The 21,799-nt window shown below is 59.2% G+C and overlaps 1 protein-coding gene across 1 annotated transcript in view; it reads right to left on the bottom strand.

The window, feature by feature from the left end:
* PAX7 (paired box 7) overlaps nucleotides 1-21,799 on the bottom strand; it is a 95,956-nt gene that overhangs the window by 9,727 nt on the left and 64,430 nt on the right.

Raw genomic sequence — 21,799 nt, 5'->3', positions numbered from 1 at the left:
CTGAGAGCACAGCATCTCTGCCATGACGTGGTGAGGGGCATGACAGAGGCAGCTCTCAGGGGGCTCTGGGAGCCCAGGGGAGGGGACTCAGCCAGTGTGGTAGTCCAGGAAAGCTTCTGGGGGAGGTGACAGTGGCTGTCTGGCTCTCCAGGAGAGAGAGTGGGGAAAGGCAGTGCAGACAGCTGGGTGGGGGCACGGGGGCACAGGTGTCCCGCTCAGTCCAGGGAGGCAATGGCAAGGCAGGTCCTTGTGAGCTGACCTGCAGGGCCCAGGCCCCTGGTGGTGACACCCCTTATAGGAATGAGGCCGCCGGGCCAGGAGGGGAGCCTTGCTGGTGGAGGGTGGCAGGGGGGATAAGGTGGGGTCTGTGTGCAGAGGGCTTTGCACCCGCCCAGCACTCCAGAATCAGGACCCCGGCTCCCCTAAGCCTCGTCTTCCCTTTCTCCTTCTTTTCCTTCCTCCTGGCATGAACTCAGGTGACCCTCCCAATCCAGAGCCCTGCAGAGATGTGTGAGGCGAGCTATGAGGCCCCCTCCCCAGACGAAGTAACCGAGGTCTTCAAAAGCCTGTGGCTTCTTCAGACCTCACGGCAACTCTTTGGAGAGCAGCTCAGAGTCCAGAGGCCAGAACCCACCCGCCCGACAGGGTCAGGACTGACCGTCAAGGATGAGTGTGGGCGTCTGACCTCTTCAGAGGTAGGTCTTCACCCCAGGGGCTGGCAGCCTCTGGTGGGGGCGAGTGGGGCTGGGGTCCCAGGGGCTGGGGCATGAGCACAGCCTCTCCGTGACCCTTCCCTCCATGCTCCCAACACAATCCCCTCACCCTGGGCTCACCCTCCTCAGTCTTTTCGCTGCCCACCCCCTGAGCCCGAGTCAAGGGCACTGGGCCTCGGGGGCTGGTCTTGGCCTTCTCCGCAGCCGGCAGGGCTCAGATGGGACTTAATGATTCATCAGCCCCATCGACCTGGCGAACACACGGGGACGGGAGCGGGAGAAGAGGGGAGTCTAGGCGGATGCCCGTGGAATCTCCCAAACTCACCCTCTTTCAGGGGAGGGTCCACATAGGGTACAGGGGTGATGGCAAGAGGGACCCCGTGAAGGGGGGGGTGTGTGAGGACGGCTGACACCATTGGACTGTGTTTGTTGCTTTCTGACTGTGGAGACAGGTTCTCCCGGGTCGAGGAGTTTGTGGATCGCAGGGCATCTGGCACTCGCCAGGGAATTAGGAGACCCGATTCTCTTCCAGGCTGCCTGTCAGGTTCCCACTCGAGACCTTACCTTCCATCTAAGAAAATTAGGAAAATCGCCACCCATCCCATCGCCCCCATATAAACATTAGCCTCGCTATCCCTTCCAAGGAGGCCTGGACTCCGAGAATAGACTCAGGGGCTCAGGGAAAACACACAGGCCTCGTTTCCCTTCCTTCAGGAGGATAATTGTAGGGGGCGGGGAGACTCTCGGGAGGGTTTGTCAGCTCTAGTGAGACCCCGGCTTAATCCTCCCCTCCCGCACACCACCAAGATGCCAAGCTCACAAGAGACAATGGACGGGGGGGGAAGGGAGGGCTGGGCAAGGGGAGGAATGGGGGAGGGGAGGGAAAGGGGGAGGGGTTAGGAAGAGGACAGGCATGTTTTGGGATGGGCTGGGAGCCACGCACACAGACAGTACTCATCCTGCAAGACAGAGACCGGCAAAGAATTACCACGAGTCTGACCACAGCACTCAAGAATTATCAGTGGCTCCCCATTACCTCCCAGATAAACAGGACAAAGTCTTCTTGTGATCAGACCGCTGCCTGCCTGTCCCAGCTTCTCCCCCTCTTCCTGCCTGACACGTCATATCCCCGATACACCAAATAATCCGGTGTCTCCCAAAGACATCCGCCATTCATTCATTTATTCACTCAGCAAACATCATAGAGTGCTACCATGTGCCAGGCCGCAAAGAGGGCTGGGCTGTGAGCTCTTTGAGGATAGGATAGAACCATGGCTCATCTACCTTTGCAGGCCCAGCACCTACATTTTGCCTAGAAAAACCCTACATACTAGAAAAACCCTACATACTAGAAAAACCCTGTTGAATTCATGGATATCACTTAACAAATACTTAGTGAGCACCTAAGTGCTCACCTTAGTGAGCCAGACACTGAGCTGGGCCCCGAGCATCAGCGACTCAATGCCCTCCTGGGGCCACCAGTCTAACGAAGGAGACAGACAACAAATTATATAAATTCCTGATACCGAGAAGTGCTATAGAGGAAAAATAAAGGGGGGATATGGAATAGGCAGGCAAGACCTCCCCAAAGAGGTGATATCCAGCAAGACCTAAAAGGGCCAGCCATGGGAGGGTATAGCAGAAGAGCCTTCCGGGCAGACCAGTCAGCAAGTGCAAAGGCCCTGAGGTGGGAACACACCCAGCAGGTTTAAGAAAGGGCAAGGAGGTCAATGCTGAGTGAAATCCCGAGAGTTGCAAGGCCTCCTGGGGCCTCTGTCAGAAAGGGCTTGCGTGGTGCCCAGTGGCTTGGGAGGCCTTGGACCCTGGGCCATTAACAGACAGCTCAGAATCAGCTCAGGCCCAGGGAGATTTTCCTGTAATGGGATTTGTTCAATGGGATTTGCCCTGGAACATCAAATCAAATCCACATCTGGGATAGGTGTGAATAGGGATGTGCTTACTCTCTCCCAGAGTCCCTGGCGGCCTCTCTCCATTTCATCTAACCCCCTGACTCTAGGCATGGCAGTTTCCAAGCTATTATCTCCCCTATTTTGCGGATGGGGAAACTGAGGCACAGAGAGGCGAAATCACAGAGATCACACAGCCAGTAAGTGGCAGCGCTGTGATTTGAACCCAGGTCTCCCTGCCCTCTAGCTGTGTTCCTTCCCAACAGGCTGTGCTGGAGACCGTGGGGGAGGAGAGGCCCTTGGCGACCCTGACGAGCGGGTCCTGTGGACCCAAGTGGCCCTCCATGCCCCCCAGTTGGCCCGGGGACCCCTGGGAGCAGAAGCAGGGCCCGCAGAAGCAGGAAGCGTTTGCCCAGGGTTAGGGGCCCAGCTGAGAGGTCTGGGGCCTGCAAACTTTTGAACTTGAGGAAGTCCCAGTCTGATGCGGTAATCCACCCCCCTCAAGAATGCTAAGGCCTCTCCCCCGGTGGGTTTTACTTTTTTCCCGGTGACCTTGCTTTCGCTAATGTATTACTTCTTGGTACGTTACCGTTACTAACTCAAAATCAATACCGACCTCCACATCTGTAAGGTTTTATCTGAAGGCAAAGCTCCGGGCTGTCCGTCAGGCTGAGTGACAGCCATCCCTTCCTCTGCCCCCACCCGCCGTGGCCCCCGCCCGCCCCCAGCCCCTTCCTCTCCCTCAGCTCTAAATCAGTCCCAGCCTCCACCAGACTAAATCAATAAGGGGCAGCCTCAGCCCCCTTCCGCCCGCTGGGGAGAGGCTGGCTCGCCGGTTTGGGGGTGGGGGCTGCGGGAGCCCCGCGCCAGCCCTCCTTCCACATCCTCCGCTCGCCACCCCCCCCCCCCCCCCCCCCACCCCCCCGGGATGCGGTGGCGCGCTCCGGTCCTTTAAAAGAAGGGGATGGGAAAAATGTAATTAATTCCCTCCGCTCCTGAGCTGGCCCCAGGGCCTGGGACCGAGGAGGCAGAGCGGTGGGATCTGCACCCTCTGTGATAACCGAGCGCGCTTCGGGAGCGAGGCTGCAATTAGAACGGGATCGCCATCACTCGGGCTCCGTGGCAGGGTGCGGGGTGGGCGGAGGGGGCCGCGGAGGGACACACGGGAGAGGGGGGGGGCGGGGATCAAGCCTGGAGAGGTCAAGGCAGTGGGACCCGGAGATGGGACCGGGGCTGGAAGGAGGCCAAGGACCACCTGGACCCGTGGGCGGGTCAGGGAGCCCCACCCTGGCACTGACAGAGGGGACCCCGAGCCCCCGGAGGGACAGCCGTTTCACACACACACGCACACACACACACCCCCCCACACCCACACCCACCCCACTCAGCCATCAGGCCTCCCAGGAGCTTCCCTGCAGCACCAGGGACCAGAATATCTGCACTAACATTCATGCTCAGCCCGGGGTGAGCTGTGAACCCTGGGCAGTTTCTTTAGCCTTCTATGTCTCAGTTTTCTCATCTGTATAATGGGACCGGCAATAACTGTAGCTACCGATAGGGTCCCTTTAAGAATCAAACGGGTCCGTGCACGCTGAATGCTTAAGACAGTGCCAGGCACACGTCTGTTCTCCGCGCGCGGGCGCTAGCTGCCCCTCCCCTTCCACCCGGATCAGAAGGGAATGAGCTTGAAAGCCACCCTTGAGGGCGGACTCAGGGAGCTCCTCCCTGTGTCTTTTTCACCCCCTCCTCCCCATGGGGCCTGGCACGCAGTGGGCGCTTTCTGAGTGGGGAATCTCTGCTCCCCCCGCCCCCGCCCCACAGAAGCTGGGGCCTGCACCCTGACAAGGGAGCCGGGTGTGAGTCAGCGGGCCAAGGCACACCTTCACGAGGACATCCCACCTGAGTCCAGGGAGGCGAGGCGGCCCCCAAAGCCTCTGTCTGGATCACCCAGTAGCTTCCGGGACACTTGCCCCCACGCCCGCTTACACGGAAGGGCACGTAAATACATACAAACCCGGGAGACGGCCACGTGTTCACAGGTGGGGAAACTGAGGCCCAAAGGGGGCAGCGACTTCCACTCCAGGAGAGTGGCACCACAAACTGATGGGAGTATTGCCCATCCCTGGGCTTACGGCCGCTCCCGCCTGCCCTCAGCCTCGGGTTTGGCTCCAAAAGGACCGGCCCACTGAACCTTTTTATCTCCGACGACAGCCCTGGTCCCCCGTCTCACTAATTCATTCCCCCGACTTCCAGAAGAGGTGAGGGGGGCACGTTTGGGGGGAGGGCTGCCGATTGCCCACTGTCAGGAGAGAAGGCAAGGGTATGGAACACAATGCTTGAACTTTGTGACATCTGTCTCTGGGGACTGAGGGACAACCGGGGGCAGCCCCGCTCATGACTTGCCCTGGTCCCTAAGGGTCTGGGGCCTGGAGTCCCTCACTGGGTCCAGATGGAGCTAGGCTGCTCCACTGGGGTCTGTCTGCTCAGCTCTGTGTCTCCGCCTTGGTCGCCCGCTGGAATCAGCGGGGGAGTCTCGTGAAATGCTGGTCCCAGGATCTCACACCCCCGCAGGCTCCCAGGAGTCGGTCTGAGGCTCTGGGCATCAGGAGGGTTTAGAGCCCGCTCCCCCGGTGACTCTAACATGCAGCCAAGTCGGCAAACCGCGGCGCCCAAGTCACTGCCGTTGTTGCGACCCACGCGTAATAACGGGCGCCAATCCGCACCCACGCGGATGGACACGTGGGCACGCACGCAAAACACGTTGACGCGCGTGCTGACTGCACGCGGCGTGATGCAGACAGGCCAACGCGAACACGCACAGAATGATACGCACGGGAAAGTGCACATACGCACACGGCCAGGCCGCGCGGCGTCACACGCTTCGCGGATGCACACGCAGACAGACACGCTTACACAGTCACGGACGCCGCAGTCTCACAACCCCACGGTCGCCGGCTCCCGACGGATACGCAGACACACTTCACGCCAACACCCCCCCCCACCCCCCGCCCGTCCCACTGCCTGTCCCCCAGCTGCACACTGGGATTACTGCAAGCGAGAAATCACCCACCCAGGCAGCCGAGCACCCCCCGCTCCCCCTCTCTCCTGCTCGCGTCTTGCTAAGAGGATCGGGGCCCCCTCCCCTCTCCCTGCCCCCTGTGGACAGCGGTAATGGGCTTCGGGTGCTGACTTTGAGGTTCCAAACAAGATTTCCTGCACGTCTCCCTGTCCCTGCCCCCCCCCCACCTCCTTCGCCATCCATCTCTCTGCTCACGGGCCTCACCCTCCCTCCGCCATCCACATCTCAACCAGGAGAGCCGGTGCTCAGCCTGGCCGGCAAGGTCCCCTCCCGCCTCCGCCCCCCCCCCCCCCGACCCCAGCCCCTCTCAGATCCTTTTCTAAGCCCGGCTACTGCCATTCTCTTGCCCAGCACAGCCCCTGACAGTTTCCGCAGCATTTCCCTTCAAGCCTCACACCTCTTCTACGGAGCAGTCACCCCACTTTCCAGATGAGGCACAGGCTTAGGGGCGCACCCAGAGTCACCTGGCGAATGAGTGGCAATCCTCTACCCCCGACTCCTAGTCCGGTGCGCTTGTCCTGCCCCTGACTGTGGTCTTCGTGTACCATATACGGCCCTGGGTCATTCTCAGGTTGATGTGTGCGTGAGTGCGTAATGTGTGGGTGCAGGTGGGAGGACCACACGTGGGAATACTGCATGTGTGTGCACGTTCGTGAGTCTGCATGCACATGCCAGTGTGGCTTATGTGTGGGTACGTGTCCCGTCTGCCCCTCTAGCTGACCTCCCCAAGGGCACACCCTGGGGCCGGGGGGCCATCTGGTCACTGACTGCTCTCTCTGACCGGAGGGGGATTTGCCATCCCCAGACTCCTTCGGATTTTTTCTCCCTTCCACGTCCAACACAGCAGACCTCAAAAGACTCAGGGGGGCAGGCTCTGTCTGGTTGGGGAGGAAGGCAGGCAGGATAATTTCTGCAGAGAACGGCTTCAGCCTAGATGGGGAAGAAGACTCGGGAAGGCTAAGCCGGAATGAGGCCTTGGGCTCGGGCCTCACCCAGAGGACGCTTTCAGCCTTTCTGTGGCCCTGCCTTCTGCCCTGGGCACAGCCTGACCCTGACCCTGGATTTGGCCAGGAGCTGCTGGGGGCAGGCTTGCTGTCCTATTCCCAGTGCCTGGCACATAGTAGGTGTCCAACAAATATTAGTTGAATGAATGAATGAATGAATGAATGAATGAATGAATTTATCTGTTATCCCCAGCACAGGGCCTGGCATAGGGGAGGGTGAATGAAAAGAATAAACAGAGGGGTCTTGTGGCATACTCCCACCAGCCCCTCAACTCAACAGAGCCCCCTCCCCACCCCAGGGGTCCTTGGAGGCCTAGCTAAAGACGGCCCGGGGGAGTGGGGGAGCTGGACAGAATGACTCCCCACTGGTTGTCTAAGAAGTCAAAGATATTCTCTCTCACAAATGCACACACCCATTTCCAATGTTTGCTCCGTGAGATGCCAGGCTCCAAAACCCGGAAACATCTAGAAATATCTTGGAAGCACCGGAGGGGGGCTGGCCTTGGCATCCCCTCCCTGGTGGTTCCCGGGTTCGATGGTGTCCATGCCAGGACAAGGCCCAGGACTCCCGGCCCCCAGCAGGGGCTGGGGCTAGCGGGGTGCGGTGGGATTCAGGGACCATCTCTGATGGCGCGATAATGGCGGAGGGGGATTAGAGCGAGCGCTCTGAGCGGCGGCCGGGTTGGAGAAGGAAGGGGCCGATCGCCGGGAAAGATATGACTATTTAAAGATAATGATTGCATAAATTTAATTAGCACACTTTCACGCGGCAAATGGCCGTTTTGTAATTAATGTATCTGGCCTTACTAAGCATAAAAGATCCCATCTCCTCCCCCTCCCCTCCCGCTCCCCCTCCTCCGCGGCCCTAATGAAAGACAGAGAGCAAGTGACAGAAACAGTTTGTCAGTGGCTCCAGGTGTCAGGGGCCTAATTGGCTGAGCTGAGGGGAGGGAAGGGGCGGGAGGGCTGAGAGGGGGGCGGAGGGGGGCCTCCTGGACTCTGGGCCCAGGTTGGGAGAACAGGAGGGTGGGGAGGCCTAGGCTCGCAGCCTCCCTGGCGTGGGGGGGGTGCTCCCCCTCGGTAATTGCCGGAGACGAGGACGCAGAATGGCAGTGACAGGGAGTGAGTGGGGGCAGGGAGGCCTCGTTAGTACCTGGGCAGACAAGCTGGCTCATATCACAATGCGTTAAGGGCTCGCAGCCATGATAGCTCAGGCCCGCTTCCCCTCTCTAAGAAGCAGAGTCCCTCAAGCAGACAGAATCCGTGAATGAATGAATGGGCCTCGGTTTCCTTTCCTAGAAAATGGCCCTCGGTTATGGAGAGTCTCAAAAGGAAAAGTGATCAAAGGTGTCGTTATTAAGCACCTACTGTGCATGCCAAGGACCTACTGTGGGCGGGCAGCACTGCCCTTCACGCCTTAGAACGGTGGTCCGAAGGGCGGGTGCTTTAGTCTTCCCGAGATCGGAACGCATTTTAGCGTCATCCATGATGCCTGGCTGCGGCTGCGGCTGCGGCCAGATAGCATCAAAGGCGGGCAGCAATGGTGACAGAGCCGTGGCTGGTGCTTTTGTTGACCTCTTCCGGTAAGGTCAGGGTGGGCCAGCATCAAACCGTCTTAGATTCGAGGAAATATGGGTATTGGCTGTTCCACGTTACAGGTCGGGAAACTGAGGCTCAGGGAAGCTAAGTGATTCGCCCCAGTCTACACAGTAAGTGGGGGCTGGGATCTGAACTCAGAAGTCTAATCCCAGAGACGATTCTCCCTCCAGCATTTACCTAAGGGACCCACTGCAGGGCCAGCTCAGCACCTTTCCTGCCCCAGGATGCCATGCCCTGCCATCCCGGGTAAGACGCTTGACTGACTCCAGAGAGGAAAGCCTCTTTGTTAGGTGGGGACAGCTGTCCTGCAAAGGACAGCGATGTCCTGCGAAGTCAGAGCGGCCTGGTTTTCCCGTAGGATAATCAGGTAGCAGAAGCGAGAGGGTGGACAACGGCGATGCCCAAACCTTTGCGCCCTGGCCGCCTTGGGGCGTGTGCACACCCGCCTCTCGACAGTGCCGTCCACCGTCTTCACCAGCTGCCCTCTGCCGGCCCCTGCCCCGGCCCCTGCCCGTTTTCTCCGAGGGAGGCGGGGCAGGGAGGCCCGGAGCCAGCCTAGGCCCGGTGGAGCAGGGCCCAGCCAGCCCCTCTCCTGGACCAAATTCAATTTCAAAGCTTAATGAGTTTGCACAGGAGCCGGGTGAGCTCGCTGACGCTACTCCTTGCCGGCTGGGTGGTTCCCGGCCGGGCCACCGAGCGCTCAGCGGCCCGAGCAGGGAGAGCCCTGGGCTCCATCGAGAGCGGCGGGGGCACCGAGCGAGTGAAAAATGTCAGAGCAAATTGGTCTTGACAGCGTTAATATCTGCACCTCATAGCAATAATTACATGTAAATAAATAGCAAAATCACACTCAGCTGGAGGCAGCTTGGGGAGGACGGACGCTGCTAAGGACCAGCTGGGGACCCAAATGCTTCGCTCCATCCTTTTCTTTCCTTCTGAGAGTCTCTGCTCCCCCTCGCCCTCAACCAGATTCTTCTTGCTGCACAGGACAGGGACCTCGAGCTTCCGGCCGCTCATAGTAAACATGGGAGGGAAGACGAAAACATTTGGGTACCCCCCCCTCCACCCCGCTCTCATCCAACTGTGGGGCAACAGCTGGAACGAGCATCCGCCCGCCTCTGTCTCCTCCCTCCCTGAGCGTAATATTCCACCTGCGGGTCTTACAGAAACCCACATCTCGGCCCTGCCCTCCATCCTGGGCACCCTCCCGGCTGCCTCCTGGCCTTGACCTCCGTCCGCACGGCCACCCCTGATCCAGGTGGCCGGGCCAGCATCCTCTCAGTCGCCCAGGCCCGGGCAGCCCGGTCATCTTCACCCCCCCCCCCGATGGGTCCCAACACCCACAGTGCCGTGCAACATCACGTGCTGGTGCAGAGTCGCCGGCCGAACGTGGCACAACTTCCCAGGGAGCCAACCTGACACGATGCTCCTCGATTGTGTTACCGTGAGCGACAAATACGGCTGCACCGTGCCCAAGAATACAAAATGTGCGTGTGTGTTTGTGGCGAAAAGTTTGAGAGGCCCAGTGTGCAACCAGAGTCCCTTCTTGCCACATGTTCGGGGGCCCATGGGTTTGCTTTTGTTTTTTGTCTGCAAGAGCGAGGACCATGTCCTGCCCACGTCTGGATTCACAGGACTTAGGCAAAAGGCCTCTGGGGGTGTTTGAGGGAGGAAGAGAGGAAAGGGAGCGGAAGGCTAGAAGGAGGAGGAGGAAGGAAGGGGAAGGTGTAGGGAAGGAGGAGGCAGGGAGAAGGCAGCTGCCGTCCAGGCAGGCGATAGTCTTCAGATGGGCCCAGGTGTCCTGAAGTGGCTGGATTGAATCCAAGGCTCTGTTCATTCCCCTCTCCCCAGAGGGACCCAGGGGCCCTGTCTTCCGGGGACCCAGCTTCCCTCCCACTTCCTGTCTGCACGGTGCAGAGTTCCCACGAGTCGGGGCTCCGCTGCCCCAGGAGGAGTGTGGAGGGCCCTCCAGCTACTTCGCTGCCCGGCCTGCCTTGCCTGCACAGGGCAGGGAACGCAGACTCCATTCTTCGCGAAACAAATATCTTCTCCAGAGCAGCCCCCGCGTCCCACACCGTCTTATTTAGTTCACCGACTAATCCACTTATCGAGGATAAAGCGCCTGTGAATCCCCATTTGATAAAGGCAGTCACAAAATTAGCAAAAATGTGCCCACGGCTCCCGCGTACCAAACAAACAAGAGGCTGGGGACGGCTGCGGAGAGATGTTGTCTCTCTCTAGTCCCCGGGGCCCCCGAGAGATTCGGGAAGAGATACAGCAGCTCTCTCACTGGCGCTGAGGGCTGGGAAGGCGATGCCGGGGGTTATTCGGGGAAGGGGGTTGGGCAAGGTGGGGAAAGGAGCCGGAATGGAGTCCCTGCCTCATCCCACACGGCACGCACCCCAACGCCAGCGCGGGTCCTTGGCTCCCGTCACGACCCAGCTCCACGACCCTGTGCCTGCGACACCTTCACACGTTCATCCACGACATTCATCATCCTTCAGCGCTGGCTCCGTGCCAGGCAGCGTTCCAAGCAAACTCGTTTGCTGCTCATGACAACCCTGTGAACTAGCCACCACTGTCATCCACGGGTTATAGGAACAGAGAGGTCGAGTCACTTGCTAAAGATCACACAGCTAGTAGCCACTGCCCCCAACTGGAGGGTTATTATCGACAACTCTCCCGTTCAACCCTGGCCGATTCAAACTCCACCTGCGTCTCCAACCACGGTCCCCAACCCTGACAGCAGTCCCCCAGCCCCCTGCTCTACCCCCCACTACTCGCGGCCCCTCCTCTGCCACCGCACAGAGCCTTCAGGTTGCCGAAGCCTGTCCTCCCCCTCCACAATCTCACGACTGTCAAGTTCACACCTTCCGGTGCTCCTGTCAGAGCCAAAGTTATTCTCCTGTGCCCCACCTCCACCATTAGGGGCTGTGGTATCAGGGCTGGGGGGTGTCCTCCTCGCAGAGCCCAGAGGTCTCCCTATTTTACCCCAGAGGGCTCTGGGCACCTGGCTGACACCTTGTCCTGATCATGGCGGCAGGGCTATTAATGCCATCACACGGATGGGAAAACACAGACTGGAATAAAAACTCAGCCAGAAGTCAACCGGCTCATCCGGAGGGTGGTTCTGAGGAAGAGGGAGGGACCAGGAGGGGATGCTGGAAGGCTCGGTCCCTGTGCTGCCCACACGGCCACCAGCTTGGCTTGGGAAGGAGGGGCTGGTCTCAGGCCTCGGGGGTGGGGACATTAATCACAGGGAGCACCTGTCAGGGTGGCCTCTGGAACTAAAGGGAAACACTTGTCAGAAGGGCAGCACTTCTCACCCGGGCTCCCGGGTCTCTGAGACTAACCACTGCCCCTCCAGGAGGCCATGGCTGGGAGCAGGGCATCTGGGGTTCAGGCCCGGGCAGCCCCCTTGGCTGGGGAAAAGGCCCTCCACAGACACCTGGACCGTAGGTGGGAGGAAGGAGCAGGGAGTAGCAGAGGGAAGGAACCAAGGGCAGGAGCCGGGGGAGGGGTGGGACTGGGATTCACGGCCGGCTGCAGAGCCCTGCCCTCTCCAGCTTTGGGGCCGCCCTCCTGTCTCAGCCCCTGTCCCGCCTCATTTCTAGAAGTTCGTGTCCCTGAGTCTCCAGCACGCCTTGATCCCTGCGGGCCTCCTGTTTGCCCTTTGTCTTCCCCTTCCTGTCCCCGTCCCTGCCTGTGCACCCCTCTCTGTCTCTGTCTCTCGTTCTTTCCTTCTCCCTCTTCCTGTTTCTATCCCTCCGAGTGCTTCACCCCCCCCCCAGACTCTCCTTATCTCCCCCTGTCTCTCTCCCTCTCTCCCCCTGCCCCTGCTGCTTCCTCTCCCTGACCTTCTCTCCACCAGCATCTTAACACCCTGTTTCTCTCTACGGTCTGTCCGTCTGTCTGGGCACTTCCCCGCCTTTCTGCCCATCACTCCTGCATACCTCCAGCAGGAGGCGCCTCTGGAATCACTCTGGACCTTCTCGCACCAGAGCTGAGCCCGCCAGGCCGGGTGCCAGGCTCACGCCCTGGTCCAGCTGGGGGTCACCATAGCATGGGACCGCAGGACCGGGGTAACCCTCAGCCTACCTCCCCTGCTCCCCCTCTGGGCCTTCCCTCCACGGCCCCTTCCGTTCTCCGCCCTCTGCCTTCAAGGGTGGTCCACCAAGGCACTGCAGGGAGCTTCTGGGGCATCTGAAAACTGGGCGGTCAGAAAGGACCCCTCACCCAGTGCTTCTCAGACTCTCCCGAACACGTGAATCCCCTGGGAACTTCAAGTGCAGACCAGACCCGGAGCCGCCAGGGTCCAGGCCAGCCTCTGTCTGATCTGGCAGCCCAGCACGGAGGAGAGTTGAATCTCTGCCAGCGGGCAGACCTGGGTTTTGGATTCCGACGCTGTCCCTTGCCGCTGACCTTGAGCTTTGCCTCTCTGAGTCTGCAAAATGGGCATGGCGATTCTAGGCCCTCAGGACGTGGCGACGATCAGATCACGAACAGGGCAAAAGTGCCTCAGGGACCCCCACGTTCTAAACAAATCAAGGAGGTCACTGCCATTATTATGGACAGTATCGGTGCTCAAGGAACAACTCTGCTCCTTTTCCTTTACTCCTGTTCCTTCGGGGGCTGAAGCAGGGCGGGACCCCAGCTGGGACAGCTGCTTCCTCCTCAGGGGGGCAACGTGGAATCAGCTGGGGTTGAGGTCAGCACCCAGGGGGCTCGGGGAAGAACACGGGGAGCGGGGGTGGGGGTGGGGCGCATTCTCTGTGGTGGGGAAAGGAAGGCAGGCCCCGTGGGAGGCTCAGGAACTTCTACCCTGGGCATCACCTCCCAGTTTCAGGCTGGGTGTGCCCTTTGTGTAAGACCCCTGACAGGCCCTCACAGGACCTCAATCCTGCGACTCCCGAAGGTCAGACCCACTGTCTGGAGCGAAGGTTGAGGGTCCGGTCGGTCGGTTGCTTGCTGAGCCCTCATGCTCTCTGCAGGGGGGGAGAGGGGAGGCAAGAGACCAGCAGGGTGCCAGGGACAGGGGCAGGGGTGGGGCTTCCTCATACATTCCATCCGGGGCCCCCTCTTCTGCTGGATGCTTGACAAGATCCCCAGGGCTTTGCTGGCAAAGCGGGGACTGCCCACACCACTGCGGGCAGAGGCGGAAATGAAGGTAAAGGCCGCTGCCATACCCACTCGTGCCCTCGGCAAAGCCCTGCTAATCCCGGAGTCCTTCTAGGCGGTGGAAAGCATGCAGGGCCATTGTGGGTGTCTTTCTTAGCAAAAAGAGGCAATGGGTTAAATGAACTATTCCTAGGATGAACTATTTCTGGCTTGGACGTTGCTGGAAAAGGGATCTCAGTTCAATTCAAACAGACCCTCCTCTGAGGCCTCCCCTGAGGTCACTTCCTAAAGAAAGCGGAGGTCAAGGTGCTCATGCGAGGCTGACAAGGTGAAAGCTTGCTAATCCAGCGCTTTGATAATCCCAGGTCGCCTCACACGGGCGTCTTCCTTAAAATATGGGTTCTCCTGGTCCCCGTGCAGACCTAGGGCACCGGCCAGTCAGGATGGAGCCTGGGATTTAGATCTTTAACAGGCATTCCAGATCATTCTGATGCACAGGTTTGGGAGCCACAGTCTCTCCTGAAGCCTCCACACTGCAAAGAACCCACTCTCCAACAGTCCTGACAAAACCAGATTCTGCTTGCACCCCCCCCCCCAGAAACAGGATGCTCCGTGCTTTACAAGGCCACCCCTTCCCTCTACAGCCAGCCTGGACGTGGACAGCCCTTCCCCTTCACGTCCTGAGCCGAATTCTGCCGCCTCCCCGTGACTGCCACACCCTGCTCCAATGGGACCACCCTGGCGGTCTCTGTGCCCCCGACAGACAGCTCTGAGGTTTCTGGGGGGGATTGCAAAGGTCTCCTTTTGACCTTACTTTATAACATCTGACCTCCCGAACCCCGAATCGCAGTATTGCTTGCCAAGGGAGATGGTTACCACGTACAGCGGGACTTCCCAGTGGTCCGTCCAGCCCAGCCAGGCCAGCCCCGGGGAAGGTGTTTCCTTCCTCATTGGAGGATTCTGGGGGTCACGGGTACCCCCCTGCCCCCATCCCTCCCTCGTCTGGGATATCGCCTCTTCTCTGGAGGCTTTTGGCTCCTGGTTTGCTTGCTTGTCTCTGACGGAACTAACTGGAAGGAAGGTCCTCAAAGGCAGGTGCACAGGGCTGGGCAGAGAATGAATGTTCACGGTGTCCAGCTGTGCCCACGGCAGTTTACTGGCTCCCTACTGTGTGCTAGGCTTTGCGGCGGAGTCATGGGCCACTAGGGTAACCTAGCCCTTGCTTTAGGGGGAGACAGCGGTATCCAGAAAGTTAGAATTCAGAGCCCCAACTGCTACCCTGGGAGGCAGTGTGCCCACCCAGACTGCACGGTTGGTCTGGGAAGGCTTCTCGGAGGAAGTGGCCTCTGAGCTGACACCAGAGAGATGAATGGGGCTTGGCTAAGTGAAGAGAGGGAGGACGCCAATGTTTCAGGCTCAGGGATGGGCATGTGCATTGGTGGAGGGGGAGGGAATGAAGGGGAGTGGGGGTGGAGCCCTGACACTGCCCCGGAAGTGAGTTCCTGCCGGCTTCCCAACCTGGCCGGATGGCTCGCCCTGGTCCCATCGGCCCCGCCACCAGGCCACCACCTTGCGTGCATCGGCGGGCCGGCTGGGCCGGCAGGGCGGGCAGGGCGGGCAGCGTGTTCCGGGGGCCGCCGGGCTCGCGCTGCTCCCCGATCCCGGGCCCGGGCAGCAGGAATTAAGCAGGCCGCCGAGCCCGAGCGCGTCCTTATCTCGGGGAGACAGTTGTTGGGAATCACTTTGACTGAGTGGTTTTGTCTCCCTGCATTTTCCACTGTCAGGCGGCCTCGGGCCATGGATCAAAGGCGCGCGGAGGAGCGCAGGGAGGGGCGGGAGTGGGGATCCGGTCCCCTCCCCCGGTCCCCTCCCCCCATGCCACCCCCGCCCCCGCCCGCCCCGACCCAGCTCTCCCACCCCCACCCAGAACCGCGCCCAGCCCCCGCCCTGAGAGTGGGCAGAGGGGGGGGGGGACGGAGGGGGGCGGGGGCTGGAGAAATCGGGAAATGAGAGAAGGAGTGGAGAAGAATGAGAGATTAGGGGAAAGAGAGTGGGGAGGAGGGCTGGGTTTGCGGAGAGAAGGAGGGAGGGCTGAAAGGGGTCTGAGAGCAGGCTGGGTGCAAATGGGGTGAGGGACAAGGGGCGGGGAGAAGTGGGGCACTTGGAGGGGAGGGCGTGGGTTAAGGAGAGAAGCGGGAAGCAGAGCGGGATGCGGGGAAGAAATCACAGCTGGGACCCAGAGAAAGTTCTGGGCTGAGGGACAGGACATGGAGGCAAGACAGGCTGGAGGAGAAGGAAGGTGGGGGGCATGCCTGGCTGGGCTGGGGGGTGCCAGAGACTCTGTCCTCCCTCTGAAGAAAGTGCTGGCCTTCATCACTCTGGAGGAAACAGGTGCCGGGTGGAAGTGACTGGCCAAGGCCACACGGGAGTGGGGGAGGCCCTCAGGCGTGACCTTCCAGAACAAGGGCCCTGGAGACACAGGCTGAGATCTCAGATGCTCCCTGAAGCCCCAGGGGGAGGAAGGTCCTCTGCCTGCTTCCTCCACATCAGCTGTTATCCTGCAACGGCACTCCCTGGGGTGGCTCAGAACACCTGTCCCCACTCCCAAAGGTGTTGGAGAAACGTTCACAGCTGGGGAAAGGGCCAGGAGAGAGGAGGGGCTGGAGAGAGGACAGCCCTGGGGCTGAGGCTGGGGCAGGGCAGACACCTAGACCAGGAGGCAGGAAGGAGCAGGGGACCTCAGGGACCCTGGGGAAAATTAATTCTGCAACAGGAGGTCTGGGGCCTGGCCCTGCCCCCAACTCACGTGTGGCCTTGGAGCCCTTGTCTGCAAACAGCTCCCCTGAAGTGTGCCGGAGGCCAACATGCCTCGCGTATCTCAACATGCTTGTTCCTCAGCTTACTCTAGGAGATGGAACCTACTGCTAGCCCCACTTTACAGAGGGGTAAACTGAGGCAGAGAAGAACCTCTCTGGAATCGCACAGGCAGGACGTGACAGTACTGGTGATTGGAACCAGGCGCAGGGACCCCAGAGCCCACGTCTTGGTACCCCTTGCTCTGTTGCCCCTGAGGGCACTGGGAGTAGCCGAGATCAGAGCCACGTGTGGGGCCCCCCACATCCTACCAGCAAGTGGGCCACAGACCATTCTCGCGACAGATGCTGGGTGAGAGCATGGGCTCTGGGAGCAGGCAGGCTGTTCAAGTCCAGGGCCGGCCACTTGTTAGCGATTTATCTCAGGCCAATTATGTACACTGCTGGGTTCCTCTGTCCCCCCATTTGCGAGACAGATAATTGAGGTCCTCCCCTTCCAAAGGGGATCGTGTGAAGATTAAATGAGATCATCCATGTGATGGGCTTAGCACAGCATCTGGCCTGTGATAAGTGCTCAAAAAAAAGAGAACGTTATTCTTAGGTAATATCTGCCTAGTAATACAAGTACTTTTAACACACTGATACAATGATAAACGCACAGGGAAAGCACAACTAACCCAGCAGGGGGTGAGCGAAGGCTTCCCGGAAGGCGGCCAAGTCCTAAGGAGTAAGCAGGAGTGGTTTTGAGATGGGGACAGGGTGGCGGACAGGGAGTCCCAGCAGAGAGAGCAGCAGGCACAACACCTTGGAGGCAGGGAAGAGCGTGACTCTTTGGGGTCCCTCAAAGTCACCCTCCCTCTCCTACCCGGGGTGCCACCGGCCTCCCAGGTCCTGTGGCTGGCCATCCCGGCGGCCTCCCTCCCGCTGGGGACCCCAGGGACCAGCCTGTGCCGCTCCGAGTCTGCCCGCCGTATTAATTGCTAATCTCCCTCATTTTCTTCCCTCTATCTGCCGGGACTGTCTCATTCCAAGCCCCCGTACTAATCAGAAAGAAGGACAAATCCGCTATTTGCATTCTTTCCCACCAAACCAGGCAGCTCTGGAAGGCTAAACCCCTGGCCTGCTGGGAAGCCCAGAAGGCCCAGGCTGGGGCCCACGAGCCTGAGGGGGGGGGGGGGCAGGCTGGAGAGGAGGGCCAGTCCCTGCCCACAGATCTAGAGGCTATGACTCATGTGCTTGTACAAAGAACCCACAGAAATCTCAGACTCTGAGCAGGAAGGTGCCTTACGAACAGACTGATTCATCTCTTTCATTGCACAGATAGGGAAACTGAGGCCCAGGGGGAGGCATGTACCAAGGTCACACAGAGGGTGAGAAGCGGAGCAGAGAGGGAGCTCAGATGTCCTGCCTTTCCAATCGGTGACCAGGCATGGCCTGGGCTAAGCCAGACCTCCAGTCCCAAAAAGGAAATGGCCAGAGAAAGGACATCACTCATTCAATTTCTAATCAGGGCAAGGAGAAGCAGAGACCGGAAGACTGTCACTTATTAAGCGCTTGCTATATGCCCAGCCTGGTACTACGTGTTTCACATGAACAAAGTCTCATTATTTGTCATAATTCTGCACGACGAGTAGTATCGGCCCTGTCTTCCAGCTGAGGAAACTGAGGCTCAGAGAGCTCATGTGACTGGTCTGTGACCACACAGCAAGTAAGGAGAGAACCCAGTATCCGAACTCCCGTCCGTATGATCATTCCACTTGTCCCTGATGTATCTGCATTAGACATTGTTTTAGTATTTGCTTGATGATTTGCTGCTGTCCTGTCTGCACCAACCTCCTAGCCCTTCCCTGATTGTCCCCTGAGCAAACCCCACCTCCCCGCTAAGACTCCTCCAGGGAGCCTTCCGTGACCATCCCCTTCCTTCCCCAGACCCCTCTGCACTTCCTATCCTCGCCGACCGGAAATCCCACTAAATTGTCCACGACAGTTTTGGTGGGGAGGCGGCCCCTGAAATATGCGAGGTTAGAGAGGGACAGCCAAGTACATGTCTTTTTCGAGGCTCCCTAGACGCTGTGTGAATAACAGCAGTTAGGTAAATGGAGGGCATTGTAGGTAATGACATTCAAATACAGACTGAACGATCGGCTGCCTCCAACACCTGTTGGGAGCAGAGCGTAGCTGCAGACGCAGGGGGCTCACCACCCGTGGCTGATGGCCTACTGCGTGCCAGACGCCGGGTTCCGTGTGGTACCCACATGAGTCATCAGGCACTGGGTACTGCCTGTGGTCCCACCGAGGAGCGCGGGGGTGCACGAAGCATCCGGGCCCCCCTCCCCACCTTACTCTGCCCCGTGGGAAGCTCCCGCCCACACCTCTCCAAGGTGTGCCGTCCAGATTCCTGCACACGATTTGGTGGTGGGCAAAAAAAAGTCCCAGAGCGGCCCACGTCTCCTGTCCAGACTCAGGGATGTGGACTTAAGATGCTATCTTCCCAGAATCCTACCTAGTCCTCTAAGAAAGGAGAACGGGTCAGGGTCACCCTCCTACTTCTCTCTCTCAAAGATAAAAAAAAGAGCCTAAAGTCACCCAGAAGCAAAACCGCCCACCCCCCCGCCGTTCCTGTACACAGGCATGACCTGCCTCTCTCAACAGCAGTCTGGAAAGTTCCTGATCCCAGTCTTGCCTTCCCACACGCCCGGCCCAGCCCGGGCCCCTCCACCCAGGAAAAGGGGTGAGAAAGGCAGAGAAATAAACAAGGATCTGTGTTCACAGGAGGCGGGGCTCTGTCCAGGCCTCTCCCTCTGGGCTGGAGCTGAGCCCTTGACTGACGGGAGCAGGTGGTTTTGTTTGGAGCTTCCAGGGGGGAAATAGCTCAGCTTTTCCCACTGAGGTAGGTTCACTGTGGACAAAGGCAAAGCTGGATGTGAGGCCGGATCTTGGCAGCGTGCGTCCCTCCGGGGGATGGCGGGGCTCGCAGATGCCCGGGGCCCCGTGGCCGATTCTCTGAGCCTGGTAGCTCGTCCCTGCCCCAGGGCTGGGCTGGCCAGGAGTCAGGGGGAGAGGGCACTTGGGGCGTGGGGTTGCCTGATGGACTGAGAAGACAGTACCCGCGGCCCCCCCGCCTGGTACGCCTGACGGAGGCGGGCAGACGTGGCTTGTGGCAGAGGGTCTCTGGGAGCTGGGCTGTGCTGGGTATGGAGGAAGCCAGCCGGGGAGGCCAGATGCTGCCACATGGCCTTTGGCTTCGGGGCCGAGAAAATCTGGCCACAGACTGTGGCCCTTCCCACCAGCTGACCCCTGACCCCCCCCCCCCCACCATCATCGTTGGTCACGGTGAGAAATGGGTACGTGGGTGGGTGGGGTGACTCAGCTCTTCCCTAACCCTGGGGAAAACCACTCAGGATCAGAGCCGTGTCCTTCCAACCTGAGCCGGTCACTTGTTCCGTCCTTGCTCATCCTTTCCCAAGGCCCGAGCGGAGCGGGGAGAGCATCCTGTGTGTTCAGCAGAAAAGGGTGCTTCCCGCACCCAGCATTCTTTCCCCCCAGGACTGGGCTCAGGGGAACACACACACCATGTGGTCCTGGACTGGAGCCCAACTCGGGCATTTTCCAACCAATGGAAGGGAGGGTAGGCGAGAGGGGAGGGAGGGGAAGGGGGTAAGGCAGAGCAGGAGGCCAGGGCGTGGATGCAGGGCAGAGGGAGGCGGAGAAGTAAAGAATGGATTAGAACTTAATTAAGCACCTATTATGTGCCAGGCACTTTCCTCCAATCTCGCTTTATCCTCACAGCGCCCGCCCCCGGAGAGGCAGAGATTATCACTTCCCGTTTTCAGATGAGAAAAAACGAAGCCCAGAGAGGTTAAGCAAGCTGCCCCAGGGCCACACAGCAGCTCAGTAAATGGCAGAACCAGAACTCCAGCCCAGAGCTGTTTCTCTAGCCCCTGAGCTTCCTCCTACTTAGGGGTGGGGTGGGGTGCGGGGGCTTGTGGCAGAGACCCCTGGGAGAGCGAAAGCCTGGAGGAGATCCTGAGAAGGCAAAGGGAAGGAAGCTGGAGGCAGAAGAGGCGCCCAGAAAGGAGAAGAAGGAAGGGCTGGGCGGGGCACAGAGGCGCGCGCTCACTCGGCTGGGGGCTGGGGTTAAAGCCCCCGTGTTCCTACAACCCACTAAGCCGGAGAAATGAATTCTGATCCCTCCAAAACCCAACCTTGGAAAATGTGCGAGAGAAGGGTCTCCTTTCAGGGGAGCAAGAAATCCTCCGCACTCCTCCCGATGCCCCGGTAATGCCAGGATGTCCCCAATCTGCTTTGAGGAATGGAGAGATTAAGAATAATAAAAAAATTGCAATAAAATACGTGTGAAGGAGGGGGTAATTGTGGACAAACGCAGCATTCAAATTCATTTTTCAGGTCTTTTACACACCATTTCAATCTTATTTTCTGCTTGTTAATGAGATCTTGTTGCCTGGGCTAGGCAAAACCTTCCAATATCAGGACGTAATTGCACATAATTTCTCTCCTACCAGTGATTTGCATCAGTTTTTAAAAAATTCTGGGCTATTTAACACCCCACCATCCCCCTCCCCGTCTTCCTGCCTACAAATCTCCCACTCCCTCCTCCTTCCTCGTCCCTGGTCCAGCAAGACTCATTTTAAATGCTTATTATAAACGCAGTGTCGCCAATAAAGAGAAAAAAAAAGAAACACAAGGAGGAAGTGAGAGGAGAAAGCAGCACACGGAGTTTCCAGGGCTCATCGCACAAGGGGCACAGCGGACTGATCCTGCTGAGGGGCACCGCGAGGCATGGCTCGTGGGTCAGGCAGATCGGTGTCAGTGTCCCATCTCGGCCGCTCAGCTGCTCTGTGGCCTTCAGCAAGTCACTTAACCTCTCTGAGCCTGTTTCCCCAAGTAGAGCGTTTCTGCGCACTTGAATGACTTCACAGAGCCCACGCTTCCGTGGGATCTGGCCCTCGGCAGGTATTCAGCGGATGGAGTGCCTTTCCTTGCTGGATTGGGTCCCCTGAGGCCCTCAAGTGATGCCAGGAGCGAAGTCTGCTGTGGCAAATCACTCAGGAGACCCCTTTTCATCAAGAAATTAAATAAAAGCCTTGAGATTTATTCCTGCCGGTTTTAGGAGGAAGGGGACGCTTCGCATTGGATGATTTGGACCTTGCTGCCGACTATGCCCCGTGGCTGCAAACTTCAGCTTCACCAGATGGACCGCAGGACGGACCTTGGGGGGTGGGGCTGGGGTGGGGGGGGGGGCAGCCAGAGACCACAGAATAGCACAGAGGGCTCTGGAGGCAGACCGTTCCAATCCCAGCTCTGTCACTTTCCAGAACCTATCGCAGAGCCTGGCACATGGCAGGCACACGGATGGATGGAGAGGTAGTTGACCCTGGACAAGTCAGTTTCCTCATCTGTGAAATGAAGGTCACAAGACAATGGCCAGGGTTCGGTGAGTGAAAGCAGCCGAAGCATTTGGCCCCGTCCGTGCCGGCCCTCCGGAAGCATCCACCCCACCTTGGCCGTCACAGGTAATTCTTAACGGGCCAAAGAGGGAAAGGAG

The sequence above is a fragment of the Lynx canadensis genome, chromosome C1, assembly GCF_007474595.2.
Source record: "Lynx canadensis isolate LIC74 chromosome C1, mLynCan4.pri.v2, whole genome shotgun sequence".
Taxonomy (NCBI): Eukaryota; Metazoa; Chordata; class Mammalia; order Carnivora; family Felidae; genus Lynx; species Lynx canadensis.
The sequence above is the reverse complement of the archived record's forward strand: the minus strand, read 5'-3'. Positions and strand labels throughout refer to the sequence as shown.